The 17,964-nt window shown below is 44.8% G+C and overlaps 1 protein-coding gene and 2 non-coding genes across 4 annotated transcripts in view; 2 read left to right on the top strand and 1 right to left on the bottom strand.

Annotated features, from left to right (window-relative positions):
- The window catches only part of TAF12 (TATA-box binding protein associated factor 12), a 31,655-nt gene extending 30,390 nt beyond the window's left edge, over window positions 1–1,265 (bottom strand). The window contains exon 1 of one of the 2 annotated variants that reach the window (XM_015066985.3): window positions 1,107–1,265. The gene's annotated coding sequence lies outside the window, so the exon portion shown is untranslated. The remainder of the gene's footprint in view (window positions 1–1,106) is intronic. The other variant, XM_015066984.3, reaches the window with a different exon arrangement.
- Window positions 1,266–3,803: 2,538 nt separating this feature from the next.
- On the top strand, window positions 3,804–3,910 carry LOC113599732 (U6 spliceosomal RNA). Its single transcript, XR_003420632.1, has one exon. It is a non-coding gene; the product is annotated as a U6 spliceosomal RNA (small nuclear RNA).
- A 2,444-nt stretch (window positions 3,911–6,354) lies between these two features.
- LOC113599693 (U11 spliceosomal RNA) lies at window positions 6,355–6,488 on the top strand. The gene has a single exon (XR_003420606.1). It is a non-coding gene; the product is annotated as a U11 spliceosomal RNA (small nuclear RNA).
- The last annotated feature ends 11,476 nt before the right edge of the window (window positions 6,489–17,964 follow it).

Here is a 17,964-nt window from a genome sequence, read left to right on the forward strand (position 1 = left end):
AGGCACAGCAGGGTACTATATCAAAATTATGATCGAATCAATCATTGCTTCATGTGATCCTAAGCCTTCTTTGGACCTCAGCCTCTTTACCTATAAAACAGGAGTTTTACAAAGATTATCTTTCTGGGCCATCCTGTCCCCCTATCTCTAACATTCTTTTATTTGAGATGCAGAGATCTGTGCTCAATCAGGGTTCGGTGGAATGGTATTTAAAGCACTTATCAAGTATATAACTGAGTTCAAACGGCTTCAACTTCACATCAGAGCTTTGTAAGAATGAAGCAGAAAACGAAGATGCTTGCATGTGGGCTTTCCTAGATAAAAGTATCTGACACAAGAAAAGCCTGCCAAAAGCCAAGCAGGCAGCGCGAAGGAAGGGTCGTCTTCCCCTGAATACATCCTTTACCACTCTGGATTCAGAGAATATGAGGAAAAAAATGGATCACTACATCTTTTCCAAACTCCCCCTTTCCTTTGGAGGCTGATCTCCCTGCAGCCATGGCCCCTTATACTCTCCGCTTTGGAGAGCTCGGGTTCTCACAGCCCTGTTCCTTCAGGTACTTCGGAGTCTCCAAGCCCTGATCCCGTCCCCACAGAAGCCCGTCTTCACTGCCCGCTGCCGTTCCTTCCAAACCCAAGTGGTCTCTGAGCGCTCCTGCCCCTCAGGAACCTAAGTCTTCGCTAATCTGTTTCTGAATCCTTAGGAGCCAGGGTCTTGACTGTCCCGCTTCTGTCTCTTAGGAGCCCAAGTCCTCATAGCTCCGCTTTTACCTTTCAGGAGCCCGTGTCTTCACGCCCCTTTCCATTCAGACCCTCTCCTCTTAAGAGTACGGGTCCTCATAATCCTGTTCCCCTCACATCGCTTTCCCTCAGGTGCCGGAGAACTCACATTCGTCCCGGTTCCCTAAGTCCCGTCTATAGCCCCGGTCCCCACAGCCGCGTCTTCTCCGAGCCCGGAGCCCCTTAGTCCCGTCCCAACAGCCTGATTCCTCGCACAACCCGGTATCCTCCACAACATAGTTCTTCAAACACTGACCCACTGTGGGTCTGGGTCCTGACTCCCTCCTCCCGCTCTTCTTCCTCAACTGCCAGGGCCCAAGACTCACAGGCAGCAGCGTCTATCTCCCCATGATATGCGGAGACTGCCCCAGTGAAGCGTTCGTCTCAGCAGCCGGTCCGACTGCTCGGCCCTCCCCGAGTACTTCCGGCACCGCTCCCCGCCTCCAACCCGGAAACGCGCGGCTCTTCCGGCCGGCGGGCGCGCGCCTCGCTTACGCATGCGCAGACTGCTCTCTGACACGTGGTCGCGGTCCTAGGCTGTTTCTCCGCTCCGGCGGTTGGGGTTTCTCTTGCTTGTGGTTGGGTGGCAGCGTGGGCGAACTCGTTGCCTTCTACCCCGGCGTTGCGATCCCTGCCCTTGCTGTTTCTTTCAGTCTCCGCGTATCGTATACGCTAGCACGGCCGATAATTGACGCCCTTCGATGTCTTACAGGTCGCCATTTTTAGTTGATTTAGTTGCCTTTATGGTCGTATCTAGACAGAGATACCACTTGGGACCGAAGCACCCCGTGGATAATCCCGTTGAACTCTAACAAGGGAATTGGCAGCACAAGAGCGTGAAGACGAGAGACGGGTTGTACCTATGGATTGGCAAATAGTATTAATTGAGCGCTTACTGTCCTCAAGGAACTTTGCTAAGCCTCTTAACTCCGATACATCATTTAATCTTTTAAAAAATTATTTATTTTGAAATGGGGGAGGGGCAGAGAGGGAGAGAGAGAATCCCAAGCAGACTCCACATGAAGCCTGACGCTGGGCTTGATCCCACCTTCCCCAAATCAGGACTTGAACCAATATCAAGACTCAGATGCTCAATCGACTGAGCCACCCAGGTGCCCCTATATCACGTAATCATTTAAAGAAAACCCCTGAGAGGGGCGCCCTAGTGGCCTAGTGAGTTAAGTGTGGGACTCTTGATCTCTGGTTTTGATCTCGGTTTGGTGAGTTACAGACCCCACGTGGGGCTCCTCGCTACTGATAACATGGAGCCTGCTTGGGATTGTCTCTCCCTCTCTCCGCCCCTTTCTTGCTCTCTCTCCCTCTCTCTCTCAAAATAAAATTAAAAAAAAAAAAAACAACTTTAAAATAAAATCCCTGAGAGATTAAGTAAGGTTCTAATAAGTGCAGTCTCAACTTGAACTCTCACTTAAAGCCTAATCCTGTCCTGTGTGTAACCATTAAACTGATGGTTTTAGTTTTTACATCACTTTGGGATAACATTTTTTACCTTATGCCAGGTGCTAGGCATGTAAGACCCAGTCCCAACCAATGTGATGTTCACACTAAAATGAAGAACCTGCAGACACAAACGAATATACAAAGGGCCATGACAGCCCAAAGTGAGCCGTAGTAACTGCCTGCAGAAATCAGGAAGAGGTTTCCCCCCACCTATATTTTAAGTTTATTTTTTATTAATCTCTACATCCAGCACGGGGCTCAAACTCAACCCCTAGATCGAGAGTCACAGGCTCTTTGAGCCAGCCAGGTGCCCTCCTTATCTTTACATCTTCTCATCCTTGGCGCACCAAACTCCCAATCACCTGCATTGCCACCAGATGCAAATTCTTAGATTCAAGGCCCCTTCACCATTAGGCTTCAAATGGCCTTCCTTAGCCTAATTTCCCTGCTACAGCTCTCTTCATTCTCCTAAGGATCTGACACACTTTTTTCCCTCCCACTCCATCTTTTTAAGACCAGTTTAAATGTACATTCACTCATTCAGCAAACAGTGCTCGTTGTGTGCCAAGCTTTTTGCTAGGTCCTGGGTATATATGCTAGTAGATACGACAGATAATAAATATCCTTGTTCTGAGAGTTTACAATCTGGAGTGGGAAACAGACCATCAGAAAGTACACAAAAGTGTAAGAGAGAATACCAGATTTAACTAGCTGGGTGATCTAAAGCCCTGAGCTAAGGAAGCTTATTCAAGGACCAAGATGACCAAGGTGGCTGGAATTTAATAAGTGATAGAGTGGCGGGTAGAGTTGGGAGAGGCAAGCAGGGCTCAGCTTAGGCAGGACTTTGTAGGCTATGGTGAGGACATGAGGTTTTATTTATTGTGCAATGGGAAGCCATTAGAGTGTTGAAAGGGGGAGTGAAATAGTGATTTAATTTTTTAAATGTTTGTTTATTTTGGGGGCGCCTGGGTGGCTCAGTCGCTTGAGCATCCAACTTCGGCTCAGGTCATGATGTCACGGTCCGTGGGTTCGAGGCTGGCATCGGGCTCTGTGCTGACAGCTCAGAGCCTGGAGCCTGCTTTGGATTCTGTGTCTCCCTCTCTCTCTGTACCTCCTCCGCTCACACTTTGTCTCTCTCAAATAAATAAACATTAAAAAATTTAAAAATTAAAAAATGAATGTTTGTTTTTGAGAGGTGGGGGTTAGGGGCCGAGAGAGGGATACAGAAAATCCGAAGCGGGCCCTCGCTGTCAGTGCAAAGCCAGGTTTAGGGCTCTAACCCACAAACTGTGAGATAATGACCTGAGCTGAAGTTGGACGCTCAACTGACTGAGCCACCCAGGTGCCCCAAATAATGATTTGTTTTTAAGAGAGGACTAGCAGATTGATTATAGGAGAAGCCCCCAACAAACACAACTGACAGTGCCCGTATCTAGGCTTCGACCAGTTTACACTACAGGTCTGCTTCCTATTATTGTGTAGGAACTTTTTATGTGACTTCCTTCTCTTGCAGCTTCTAAATTGTAGAGGTCAGGTACCTCTATATATTATTAAAATATACTAAGGTGCTCACTTCAGCAGCACATATACTAAAATTGGAACGACACAGAGAAGATTAGCATGTCCTCTGCACAAGGATGATACGCAAATTTGTGAAGCATTGCATATTTTTCACTGAATTTGATCACTGAATTCTGCTTCTGAAACCAATATTGCACTGCATATTAACTTACTAAAATTTAAATTAAAAATAAAATATTTTAAGGAGAGTAAAATGCCTGACAGTCTACATTTTTGTTTTAAAATGTAGGGGAGCCTGGGTGGCTCAGTCAGTTAAGTATTGGACTCTTGATTTCGGCTCAGGTCATGACCCCAGGGTCGTGAGCCCCTACTGGAGATTCTGATTCTCTTTCTGTCTCTCTCTCTCTCTCTCTCTCTTTCCCTCCCCCCACCCCACTCGAGCATTCACACACTCTCTCTAAAAAAAAGTTAAAATTAAAAAAAAAAAATCTGTGTAGGGGCGCCTGGGTGGCTCAGTCAGTTGAGTATCCAACTTTGGCTCAGGTCGTGATCTCACATCTTGTGAGTTCGAGCCCCACATCAGGCTCTGTGCTGACGGCTCGGAGCCTGGAGCCTGCTTCGGATTCTGTGTCCCTCTCTCACTCTGCCCCTTTCTCACTCATGCTCTGTCTGTCTCTCAAGAATAAATAAAACACTAAAAAAAAAAAATCTATGTGTATGTACATAGGAAACAGTCTGGCAAGAGAAACACTAAACTGTTCATAGTAGTTTGGGGAAAACATTCTCACATTTCAGTACTGTTTCAGCATTTTTACAATTAGCACATACTGTTTTTATATTAAAACTGATGTGTGATTGATTCCATTTTTATGCCATTCTGGAAAAGGCAAAACTACAGGACCAGGGAAGAGCACTACTTACCAGGATTGGGATTACGGGAAGGTGACTACAAAAGGAGACAAAGGAGCTTTTGGGGGTGATAGAAATGTTTGATATTTGGTTGACCTTGGTACCAGATACACGTCTATATGAGTTTGTTAAACTATATGATAAAAAAGGTATATTTATATATAAATTACATGTCAACAAACCTGACTTTAGAAAATGAAATATAGGGAGAAAATATAGAAAGCAAGGACAATTTTTTTTTTAATGTTTATTTTTGAGACAGAGAGAGACAGAGCATGAACGGGGGAGGGTCAGAGAGAGAGGGAGACAGAATCTGAAATAGGCTCCAGGATCTGAGCTGTTAGCACAGAGCCCGATGCGGGGCTCGAACTCACGAGCCTTGAGATCACGACCCGAGTCAAAGTTGGGTGCTCAACCGCCTGAGCCACCCAGGTGCCCCAAGGACAATTTTTTAAATAATTTATTTATTTTGAGAGAGAGACAGAGACAGAACACGAGGTGGTGGTGGGGCACAGAGAGAAGGAGAGAGAATCCCAAGTAGGTTCCACGTTGTCAGCACAGAGCTGAGATTCTATCCCATGAACCATGAGACCATAACCTGAGCTGGAACCAAGAGTCAGATGTTTGACTGAGCCACCTAGGTGCCCTCAAAAGCAAGAACAATTTTAAAAATAATTTCAATTATACAAGTAATAAAATAGTTCATTATGCTTTTTAAAAGAATTGGAATATTACAGGTAAATCTAAAGTCTTGTGTGTCATGAGTCTCATCCTTCCCTCCTTCCAAGAGGTAATCACTGATGTATGTTCTTGCAAATCTTTTTTAGAAAGTTAATAAAGTATGTGGCGTCAGAAAATATATAGCACTGGGTTTTTATGTGCACACGTGTATGCTCTTTGTTACACTGATCATTTAATGTGGTACCCTATTCAACACCTTCACTCATTTTTTTTATGTCTGTTGATAAAGATCTACTTCAATCAATCCAAATGTAGTATTGATTTTTTCCCCCTTCACGTTAATGGTCGTCATGCTGTACCTTATTCTGCAACTCTTGTCACTCAATGCTTTTGGTGTCTAATTCACTCCTGGCAGCGCAGCAGATGGCGTTCCACTTTATGAACACACAACGCTCTGCTAATCCGTTAGCAGAAGAGGAGGTTCTTCCCAATTTTTCTCTTAATGGGAAGCTCTGCCTCCAGTGCTCGCCTGGTGGGGCCCCATCCGGATCGATGGCTAGGGGTGGCACAAGTTTGTGCGTTTTCAATTTTAATAGGGTGGGATTCGTGTCTTCCGCAGACAGGTACCCAGAGCCGCCCAGAAGCGGATCTCCCGCGCAGCATACAACAGGTGCCACCCATGCCTACTGCAGCTGGCGACAGCTTCTCCCGCCCTCCCCTACAAACGCTCTTCCCTGCCACTCCCTCTGCGCCTGCCGGCCCCTTCCCAGCAAGCACCGCTCATATTTGCATATCAATTTACCTCCTTGCCTTTACTACTATATAAAAACCAAAAGGACAAATCATAAGTCTTTTTGTGAAGATTGCCCTCCGGGCCAGAATGTCTTGCAGTTCCTCCCCTTACCCAGAGAAACAAGAAATAGGAAATTACTTCAGCTTTGTTTTCACCTTTAGCAAAAGAGGGATTCGCCAACGCTGCCACCCTGCCTTAGTTCCTATTAAGGCAAAAAGGGCTTCTGTCGTGAGTGGCACACGTAGGGCAGCTCCATTGCTCTTCGTGCGGAATCGACATCAAGAGATTTCGGAAGCATAATTTTTTGGTACCCGGGCAGCTGGTGATCGTTGGTCCCGGCGCCCCTGTTTGAAGTAGTGCGTTAAAAAAGAATTCCAAACGTGGCCTTACTTGTATGGCAATGTCGTAATTACGAGCGCTGTTTACTGTCCCTTTTTTGGGGGTTAGATGCAAGTATGTGAAATGGTAACTGGAAAAAAATCTCTACGCACGTCTTTTCCTAGGAAGTCAGTCAGTTACTGAAAAACGTCAAGGAGTTGTGATCGCCAGGGCGTATTCACAGCAGAGTTGGTTGTGGAAAAGTTGCTCAGGTGATTGCTGACGTAGGAAGACCGGCTGTTTTCCGTATCACAGGTTAAGGAATTGAGGTTTAAACCAAACAAGTTACAAGTTTACTTAAGAGTACTCTGAATTACTCAGTGAGAATATCGGGCTTCCACCTAGGTACCTGTCTACAGGGGTGATTGAATCATCACACATAACTGATTTTGTAAAATAATGTTCTCCCTTAACCAGGACTATATGATATGTATGCATATATCTATGCCTTTCTAAAGCTGAGTTAGGGCTGCTGGGTGGCTCAGTCGGTTAAGCGTCCGGACTTCGGCTCAGGTCATGATCTTGCAGTACGTTTAGGCCCCGTGTCAGGTTCTGTGCTGACAAATCAGAGCGTGGAGCCTGCTTTGATTCTGTGTCTCCCTCTCTCTCTGCCCCTCCCCTGTTCACACTCTCTCTGTCTCTGTCTCTCAGAAATAAATAAACATTAAAAAAAATGCAGTATATGATACATCTAATACAAAAGGCATGTTAGTCAACTGTTTTATAGTAAAGCTTCTAGTCAACAGAAGGCAATTTGGGGGGAGTCAAAAGTTATACTGGGTGAGGAGTTATACTATTTTTTTTTTTTTTTTACAGTGGGTAAATGGTGGGAGGGTGGCACCCTTAAGCTCTGCAATGTTCAAGGTCAACTGTAGTAGTGATAGATCCAGTGCCTGACTTGACAAGGCTTAGTGAGGGGAGAGAATAGCAAACTGAGTACTAGTGTGCTGAATTTGGCTGGGAGGAGGAGATCTGGGAAAGCTTTCCTGAAGCAAAGACTTTGTAACTGAAACTTGAAGAAGCAATAGAAGACCCCCACACAAAGTTGTGGGGGGGGAAGGGCTGTTTAGGCAGAGGCAAAGTCTTGAGGGTGGAGCCAATGTGCCGCAGACAGACCAAGAGCTGAAAGACCAGAAAGGCCAGTATGAAACCAGCCGGGTGGCAGGCTGAAGAGGCCACTGACTTCTGGTCTCACAGGCCTTGGATGTTCCTTTGCAGTACTTTTTTTTTTTTATAAAGCATAAGGGATGAAGAGTTATCTCCACCATGTATCAGCACACTTTTTCTGTAAAGAGGCCAGATGGTGTATATTTTAGGGTTTGTGGTCATATGGTATCTACTAGCCACTCAACTCTGCTGTTGCAAAACAGTAAGAGACAATATACAAACAAGGGAGTGTAGCTGTGTTCCAATAAAGTTTTACCTACAGACACTGAAATTGGAATTTCATATAATTTTCACATGTCATGAAATAGTATTATTTTGATTTATTTTTAAAATCCTGCGAGCCATTTAAAAATGTGAAAACCAGGGGTGCCTGGGTGGCTCAGTCGGTTGATCATCCGACCTCGGCTCAGGTCATGATCTCATGGTTCATGAGTTTGAGCCCCGCATCGGGCTCTGTGCTGACAGTTCAGAGCCTGGAACCTGCTTTGGATTCTCTCTCTCTACCCCTCCCCTGCTTGTGCTCTGTCTCTCAAAAATAAATAAACGTTAAAAAAAAATGATTAAAAAAAATGTGAAAACTAGGGGTGCCTGGGTGGCTCAATTGGTTAAGCGTCTGACTTCTGCTCAGGTCATGATCTCAATGGTTGGTGAGTTTGAGCCCTGAATCGGGCTCGCTGCTGTCAGCACAGAGTCTGCTTCGGCTCCTCTGTCCCCTCTTTCTATGTTCCTCACCTGTATACGTTCTCTCAAAAATAAATAAATATTTAAAAAATAAATAGTGTGAAAACCATTCTTTGTTTCTTTAATGTTTATTTTTGAGAGAGAGAGAGGCAGAGTGTGAGTAGGGGAGGGGCAGAGAGAGAGGGAGAAACAGAATCCAAAGCAGGTTCCAGGCTCCAAGCTGTCAGCACAGAGCCAGACCTAGGGCTCAAACTCACAAACTGACCCGGGAGATCATAACCTGAGCCGAAGCTGGACGGCTTAACCAACTGAGCCACCCAGGCATCTCATGTGAAAACCATTCTTTGAGCTGTAGTTCACTGGCCCCTGGCCTACATATTCAAGAGCAGTAAGAACTCAAACCAACTAAAGGATAGCCACAAACTGAATACCATTTACTCATTAAAATGTTGCATAGAGGGGCACCTGTCTAGCTTGTCAACAGAGCATGTGACCATTGATCTTGGGGTCACAAGTTCAAGCCCCATGTTGGGTGTGGAGCTTACTTAAAAATAATGAATAATAATAAAAATAAAATGTTGCATAGGAATATTTATGATAATGGTTCACCTCTATGGTGTCCTTATCGCGTGCCAGTCCCTATATTAAGCACTTAGCATGCATTAGCTCCTATTACTCATCATAGAAGCCAATGATGTAGGTAGTATTATTTTGCTCACTTTACAGATTAGAAAACAGAAACTCCAAGAGTCCCAGATCACATAGCGAGAAAATAGCAGAGTCAAAAGGTGAGCCCAGGTCTTCTGACAGGAATCAGGTCTCTGACTGCCCAGAATGCCCCAGGAGAAAGTCAACTATAGTGGAATCTCTTAGGAAAGACTTATTGGGAAAGTGAAGCTTTTTCATTTTGCTCATCCATATTTCCCTCTTTTCTTTTCTTTTTTTTTTTAGTTTAATTTATTTAAATAATCTCTACACCCAATGTGGGGCTCAAACTCATAACCCCAATATCAAGAGTAACACACTCTTCTGACTGGGCCAGCCAGGCACCCCCATTTTTTTCCTATTTTCTATGAAAATATGGGACATATGAAAAAGTTAGATAATGGAGACACATAGTCACTGGAATACAAATGATGACAAAATCAGTCCCAGAAGACCACATTTTATATGATTCCTTTTATGTAAAATGTCCAGACAAGGCAAATCTATAGAGACAAAAAGCAGAAGAAAGCAGGTTAGTGGCTGCCTGGAGCTGGAGGTGGGAGCACCTTTATTTATTTACATTTGCAATATGAAATAGAAGCTGGGTGCGAACACACACACTCACACCAGCCTGGGGAGGGGGAGCTGGGACAAGGTCACTTGGCAGCTGGGCTGGACCCCAAACCCTTGGGCATAGGAAGGGGACCCCAGCCAGACCCCTGTCATTCCCCCACCTTGGGTCTGTGGGAGGTACAGGGGGGTCTCAGTGAGTGCATCAGGGCCCCAAGAGAATGTCACCAGAGAGACCTCCTGGGACAGGGACTGCCAGTTCCCACAGAGCCAGCAGGACCAGGTAGAGGGTCCTCTAGCTCCCAGCCTAGGTCAAAGTGCAGGGTCCAGGGCAAGAGTCTGGACAAAGGCATGGCCCCCACTTGGGCCCTCCCCAAAAGTGGACCTGAGCTCAGTGTGGGTGTAGGCATTTACACCGGTGGCTGGGCCATGGTGGGTGGGGAGCGTGGGCATGCCCTACAAATGGGCATGAGAGATCTTTTGGGGGTGAAGGAAATGTCCTAAAAATACATTATGGTCACAGTCGTACACTTCTATACATTTATTAAAAATCATTGAGTTGTACATTTAAAATGGGTAAGTTTTGTGGTATGTAAATTATACTTGAATAAGGATGTTAAAAAAAAAAATTCAAGGGCTAAAAGGAGAATATACACAGCTAGGAGCCTGAGCTGTAATCAGTTTATGGAATAAGTTCTCTAATTTAGAAACTTGACCTTAGTGGATTTCCTGCATGCTGAGTTTCTGTGTGTTAGCTGATTATGTCACTACCCCCCTCATTTAAGACCCTTCCGTGGCGCCTAACTAGTTTGGTTTAACATCCTGTAAGTCTCTGTGACTCACCATCCTCTTCGTTCTCAGGGCTCCAGCCACACTGGTCTTCTCTGTGTATCTCTGAGGCCACTACTCTCTCCTCGCCTCAGGGCCTCCAGAAAGTTATTCCTTCTAGCTGGAAATGTTCTTTCTCAACAGGTTCTCCCCCTTTCCCATCATGGCTGCTGCTTCTTCATTCTTTACATCTCATCTCTAATGTTACTTCCTCAGGGAGGCCTTCCTTGACCTCCCCACCCCTCACTAGGTTAGCTCCCTCACACTCTGTTACACTCTTTCATGGCACCATCTACGTCGCAGCAGAACATCATCATAGTTGTTATTAATGCATTTACACTTGATGTAAAGTTAGTTGCTCAATATTTATATTCCCCAGCCAGAATGTCACCTGGGTGAGGGCATGGAACCTGTGTCTTATATATCACTTGCATCCTTGGGTGTCTGATGTGGTACCTGGCACTTAGTAGGCATTCAATACATTTGTAGAGCTCTTCATATGTCATGAAGTACTTATGTACATACATTTGCTATTTTTTTTTTATTTAAAAAATTTTTTTTAACGTTTATTCATTTTTGACACAGAGAGAGACAGAGCATGAATGGGGGAAGGTCAGAGAGAGAGGGAGACACAGAATCGGAAACAGGCTCCAGGCCCTGAGCTGTCAGCACAGAGCCCGACGCGGGGCTCGAACTCACGGACCGCGAGATCATGACCTGACCCGGAGTCGGACGCCCAACCGACTGAGCCACCCAGGCGCCCCATTGCTGCTATTTATTAAGCACCTGCTATGTCCAAGCATATGGGTGTAGCAAGACAGTGTGCTCCTGTCCATTCTCAGAAGTAGGACAACAGTCTTCCCATTTATAGGTAGTCTAAGTTTACACAACTTGTAAGGAAGTTGCCTTCTGTAACTAAAATGGAACTCCTACTCAGGTCATAGACTCCCAACAGGATGGGTTTACTCCGGGGGGGGGGGGGCAGGGGAGGTGGTTCAGGGAAATTGATTTCGAGGGGCCATGAAGCTTTGGCATTTTAAGGGTGGAGGGGAAGAGAGTGTCAATTTGTCAGAAGATAAGAGGAAGTTTCTAACCTTCAGGTAGGCAGATAGAAGTATGGCTCCTCTCTCAAAACTGACCAAATCTGGGGGCGCCTGGCTGGCTCAGTTGGTAGAGCATGCCACTCTTGATCTCAGGGTCATGAGTTTAAGTCTCATGTTGGGCACAGAGCTTACTTAAAAAAACAAAACCAAAAACAGCCAAAAAGGTCCCTGAGCTCCCCTAGGTTGGGATAAGTGACCACTGAAAAGAAACGATGGTCACATAAAAATTGTGTTTCTATACACTACTAATCCAAAAAGGAAATTAAGAAAACAATTCAATTTATAATAACATCAAAAAATAAAATACTTAGGAATAACATTAACCAAGGAGGTAAAACTAAACCAAGGATGAGTGTAACTTGTACACTGAAAACTACAAAACACTGCTGAGAGAAATTAAAGAAGACATAAATAAATGGAAACACATCCCATGTTCATGGGCTGGAAGACTTAATATTATTGTTGAGATGTCAATACTAGCCAAACCGATCTGTGGATTCAATACAATCCCTATAAAAATCCTAACACATTTTTTGCAGAAATAGAAAACCCATCCTAAAATTCAGATGGAATCTCGAGACCCCTAATAGTCAAAATGTTTTTGTATTTTGTATCTTTTGTATCTTTTTTATCTTTTACAAAATACTGTTTGTAAAAGAACAAAGTTGGAAGAATACACTTCCTGATTTCAAAACTTCCTACAAAGCTATAGTAAGTAAAACAGTGTGGTATTGATATAAAGACAGACATATAGTCCAGTGGAAAAGAATAGAGAATCCTTGTATCAAATCCTGGTATTAAACAATTAAAAACATTTTTTTAATGTTTATTTTAGTTTTGAGAGAGAGAGAGACAGAGCATGAGCAGGGGAGGGGCAGAGAGAGAGACACACAGAATCGGAAGCAGGCTCCAGGCTCTGAGCTGTCAGCACAGAGCCCAATGTGGGGCTCAAACTCACAGACCATGAGATCATGACCTGGCTGATGTCAGATGCTTAACCAACTGAGCCACCCAGGTGCCCCTGAAAGCAGAGTTTCGAAGATAATTTTGTGCACCCATATTCATAGCAGCATTATTCACAATAGCCAAAAAGTAGAAACAATCCAAATGCCCATCAGAGGATAAATGGAAGAGCAAAATGAATAAATATCCATGTCATGGAACATTACTTGGCCATTAAAAAGAATGAAGTACTGATACATGTTAGAACGTGGATGAACCTTGAGGACATTCTGCTAAGGGAAATAAGGCAGACTCACAAGGACAAATACTATTTGTTGATACCTAGAATGGTCAGATTCATAAAATAGGAGAGTGGTTACTAGGCACTGAAGGGGGGTGGTATGGGAAGTTACTGTGTAGTGGGCATTGAGTTCCAGCTGAGGATGATGACAAAGTTCTGGAGATGGACAGTGGTGATGGTTGCACAACCATGTCAATGTGATTAGTGCCATTCAAGTGCACACTGAAAGTGGTTAAAATGCTACATTTTTCTGTTATATCTATTTTGCCACAATTTATTTTTTAATGTAAATTTAAATTTTATTATTATTATCTTAAATATTTTATTTTTCAGTAATCTCCACACCCAATGTCGGGCTTGAACTTACAACCCCGAGACCAAGAATCATGTGCTTTACCAACTGAGCTAGCCAGGCGCTCCTATCATAATGTTAAAAATTAAAAATTAAAAAATTAAGATTATAAAATTTTAAAGAAAAGAGAAGATGGTGAAGAGCAAGGTTTTGGGTGTGCCTAAGGTATCTCCAGCACTGGGACTGGAAGCTGATCATCAGCTCAGGGAGGTTGCCCTAAGTCGGCAAAACTGTGTGTATGCCAAGTGCCTGGTATACAGCACATGCTCATAAGTGTAGCTACTAATGGTCCCCATCACAAATGAGAAGACTGAGGCCCAGAGAGGTCCTGTAGCCAATGGAGGCAGCTGACAGGACTCTGAGTTCTGTAAGGCAGGGAGGTGGTGCCAGTTGGAATATTAATAGTAATACTAGCTGGTATTTCTTGAGTACTTACTACATTCCAGACGTTATTCTTAGTCTTTTTGTGAGTATGGATTCTTCATTTACTCTTCACAACTCCTCTGTGAGGTCCCATTACTATCTCCCTTTTTCAGATGAAGAATCTGACGCTGAGACAGAGACCGATCCAAGTTCACAGAGCCAGCATACCTTGAATCTTGTCCACTCTGACTCCAAAAACAGAAACCCAGCCTTTTGGTTTGGTACTGGTGGTGGACAGTGGCTGAAGGGGTTTCTGGGGTGGGGGAGTAGGTGACTCATTTGACCAAATCTAGTTTCAACCCAGATTTTTTTTTCTGGTTTCTTTTTCTTTCTTTTTTGCACCCACTGGCAGGACTTCCTCCTTTTCTCTCTTTGCCTCTTTTTCTGATTCACTCCCCATCTGTTAGTGGGTTCTGGCTTCTGCAAATGTGATGCAGAAGATAGGGTAAGCTGTGGGGGAGGGGAGGTAGATACAAAAGGGTAGGCAGTCCTTAATAAACAAATATTTAAAAAATTTTTTTAATGTTCATTTATTTTTGAGAGAGAGGAGAGAGAAACAGGCAGACAGACACAGATGCATGCTCCAGGATCTGAGCTGTCAGCACAGATGTGGGGCTCGAACTCACAAACCTCCAGATCATGACCTGAGCCAAAGTTGGATGCTTAACCGACTGAGTCACCCAGGGGCCCCAACAAATATGTTTTGAGAGCTATCTGGTATCAGGCAATGTTCTAGAGGCTGAATAAAACAGACTTTGTCTCCGCTTTCAAGGAGATTCCATTACAGGATTTATATGCATGTGAGTGACAGGTTAGGGCTAGAGAGGGGGATAGGGTAGAAAAGGAAGTGAGAGAGGGGAAGGAGAGTGGATACAGACAAGGAAGATGTGCCTGGTGTCAGTAAGGGCTATAAAGGGGATGTGAGAGAGAGTGACCGGGGAGCAGACACAACTGGAGACAGTGAGGACAGGGCAGGCCTGGCTCAGCTGAGATGAGACCTGGAGCACAGAAAGGAGCCAGCTGAAGATGTGGGAGAAGAGCATTATAGGATTCTGTGGGGAAACAGCATGGGCAAAGGTTATGAAACCCATGTGTCAGAGGCACTTGAGGAAGGCCAATGAAGCTGGAGCAGGGTGACAGAGAGAAAAGGAGTCAAGCAGAGATCCCAGAGCCAGTTCATGAATGGTCTTGCAGACCATGATGAGGAGTTCAAGGTTAATTCTAAGGGGAAGAGAGGCCATTGGAGTAGTAAACAGTGAAGGCTGGGAGGCAGCATGGCAGGAAGTGGGGAGACCAGTCAGGAGGTTCTGGCTGTAAGGCAGCAGAGGCAGGTGATGATGGTGGTGTGGACCAGGTGGGGTTCAGAGAGGAGGCGGTATCAGAGGGATCTCTGGGAGGCGACTGAGTGATGGAAGTATCATTCTCTGAGGTGGAGGAGGTAAGAGGTGGGGGAAGGGAGGATCTAAGGTGAGACAGGGTAGAAATGAGTCAGGGTGGACATGCTGACTTTGCAGTCAGGCAGCTGGAGGCACTGTTCCAGGCTGGAAGCGGATGCCTGGGAGGTGAGACCAGACACTGCTATCTGGGACCCACAGGCCACACCTCTTTACAGATGGACAATGCAGAGCCCAGAAGAGGTCTGACATTTGGTTTTGTTTTCATTTTTTTTGAAATTGGTTATTGACACTTACATATCCAGAGACATCAAATAAAACTTAGGATTGCTACCTCCTCTTCCAAATTGGGCAAGCCACACTGGGCCCACATTCTGGTTCCACGGCAGACTGGTAGAGGAGCTGCCGCCCCTCCAGATGAGGCACAAACTCTCCAGCTGGTCCAACCCCAGCAGGCCTGCTCAACGTCTGGTCCTAGTGGCACTGATTTCAACCTCTGGTATGGGTAGGAGGTGACACCAGAGAAGGGGAAAAAGTTGTCCTGGCACAAAGCCTGGACTTTGGATGGATTCATTGGAAGTGGCAGCTTTCCTGTGTCTCAGCCTCGCAATGCCACCTAATTTCACTGAGCCTGTCTTGCCTCTTCTGAAACATGGGGCTAACATTCGCTAGCTAGAATTTCACCTCTGGGAAAGCTCCTAGCACATTGGCAGACACAGAGAAGGGTCTCAAGCAGTGTTTGCTCCTTTCAATCTGATGAGCAACTAGTCTCAGGAAATCAGAATGGCTGGGTCATAGCATAGGCTGAGGTAAAAAGTCCAGATTCTGGAGATGCTGAGTGGCTCAGTCCATTAAGCATCTGACTTTTGATTTCAGCTCAGATATGATCTTGCAGTTGGTGGGTTCCAGACCCATGCTGGGCTCTGTGCTGACAGCGTGGAGTCTGCTTAGGATTCTCTCTCTCTCTCTCTCTCTCTCTCTGTCCTCCCCCAGCTCTCTCTCGAAAATAAATAAATAAACATTAATGAAAAACAAAAGTCCAGATTCTGGCTCTACCACTTACCAACTATGCAACCTTAGTTGTCCTATTTGTAAGATGGGGACACTACTCTTATCTACCTTCTGGGAATTAAATAAGTTAATACAAAGTGTTTAAAATGGCATGGCACTCAGCAAGGATTAGATTGGTTCTTACACGTGGATGGCCATTAGAGTCTTCTAGGGACATTTAAAAAAATATTTGGGGCACCTGGGTGGCTCAGTAGGTTGAGCGTCTGTCTGACTTTGGCTCAGGTCATGACTTCACGGTTCATGGGTTCAAGCCGCACGTTGGGCTCTGTGATGACGGCTCGGAGCCTGGAGCCTGCTTGGGATTCTGTGCCTCCCTCTCCCTCTCTGCCCCCCCCCCCCCCCCAGCTCGTGCTCTCTCTTTCTCTCAAAAATAATAAACTCAAAAAACATTTTTTAAATAAAAAATATTCATATCTGGCCTCTATCCTCGGAGATCTCATCTGAATTCATGTGGGGTGGGGCCCTGGTATGGGTATTTTATAAAATCTCCTCAAGTGATTCTACGTGCAGCCAAGAATAGGAGCTCTACAGTAGAGAGATAATTAAGAGCATGGGCTCTGCAGCACAATTGCCTATGTTCAAATCCAACCAAGCCATTAAACAGATGTATAAATGTGGGCAAGTTCTTAACCTCTCATGTTAAACTGGGTTAATAAAAGGACCTGGGAGGTTGTATAGACCTTAAGTGCTTACAGCAGTGTGTGGCAGCTAGCAAGCCCTTGGCAGGCCTGGACATCAGCACTCCTCAGTTGCCCTGCTATTTCCAAAATGACTGCAAACACCGCAGGCCTACGTCCAGCTCACACTCATGGTCTCCCCACCCGGGCCTGGATACCTTGAACATCCCTCTCCTAACCCTGTTAGCTGCCCCTCCCCCTGCCAAATTATTTTTATTTTTGTCCCTTCTATTGTTCAGCCTTTTTTATTCCCCCCCAAATTAACAGAATTATCCCCCAAACAAAATTGCTGAAAAATCAGAGAGACCCCCTCCCCAAGGATGCTAGAGGGGAGGGCAGAGCTGAGTGGCCATTCAAGTGTCTCATATTAAAGAATAAGAAGAAGGAGAAGAAAAACCGCCATCAATGCTTAGGAAACAATGTTTAGTAGGGGACAAAAGCACAACACGGAACTGTACATTGAAGATAATTCATCCAGGTAAGGAAAAAAAATACATAGAAGAAGATTGAAAGGAAATATGCTAGATGCTAAAGAAACACTTTTTTCTCTGCTTCTCCATCCTCTTATGCACGTTACAATTTTGTATAGTGAATGTGTACTTCATAGGAAAAACAACTAAGTGAAAAAATAAAAAAGGAAAGCCTTCACATGACTTTCCTCTTAAAAAAAAATTATTTATTTATTTTGAGAGAGAGAGAGACAGCATGAGTGTGGGTGGGGCAGAGAGAGGGAGAGACAGAATCCCAAGCAGGCTCCACACTGTCAGCACAGAGCCCAACGCAGCACTTGAACTCACGAACCATGGCTGAAACCAAGAGTTGGACACTTAACCAACTAAGCCACCCAGGCACCCTTTCTTTCCTCTTAATCTTCTAATTGCCTTATGTCTTAGTTCCTCCTATCAAAACTTTTTAATTTTCTTAAATTTTACTTATTTTTAAAAGATTTTAAATTTAAATCTTTTTAAAAGTAATCTCTTCATCCAATGTGGGGCTTGAACTCACAATTCCAAGATCAAGAGTCACACACTCTTACCAACTGAGCCAGCTAGGCACCCCCTCTATCGAAAAATTTTAAAGAATGGTCTCCACTGGCTGGTTCTTTCATTTCTCCCATTGACTACTTGATCCACTACAATCTGGCCTCCTCCTTAACTCTGGAGGTGACTCCACCCTGGAAGGATCAGCAATGAACTCTTAATTGCCAAATCCAGGGGCTTTTCCTTTTTC

The sequence above is a fragment of the Acinonyx jubatus genome, chromosome C1 (assembly GCF_027475565.1).
Source record: "Acinonyx jubatus isolate Ajub_Pintada_27869175 chromosome C1, VMU_Ajub_asm_v1.0, whole genome shotgun sequence".
Lineage (NCBI taxonomy): Eukaryota > Metazoa > Chordata > Mammalia > Carnivora > Felidae > Acinonyx > Acinonyx jubatus.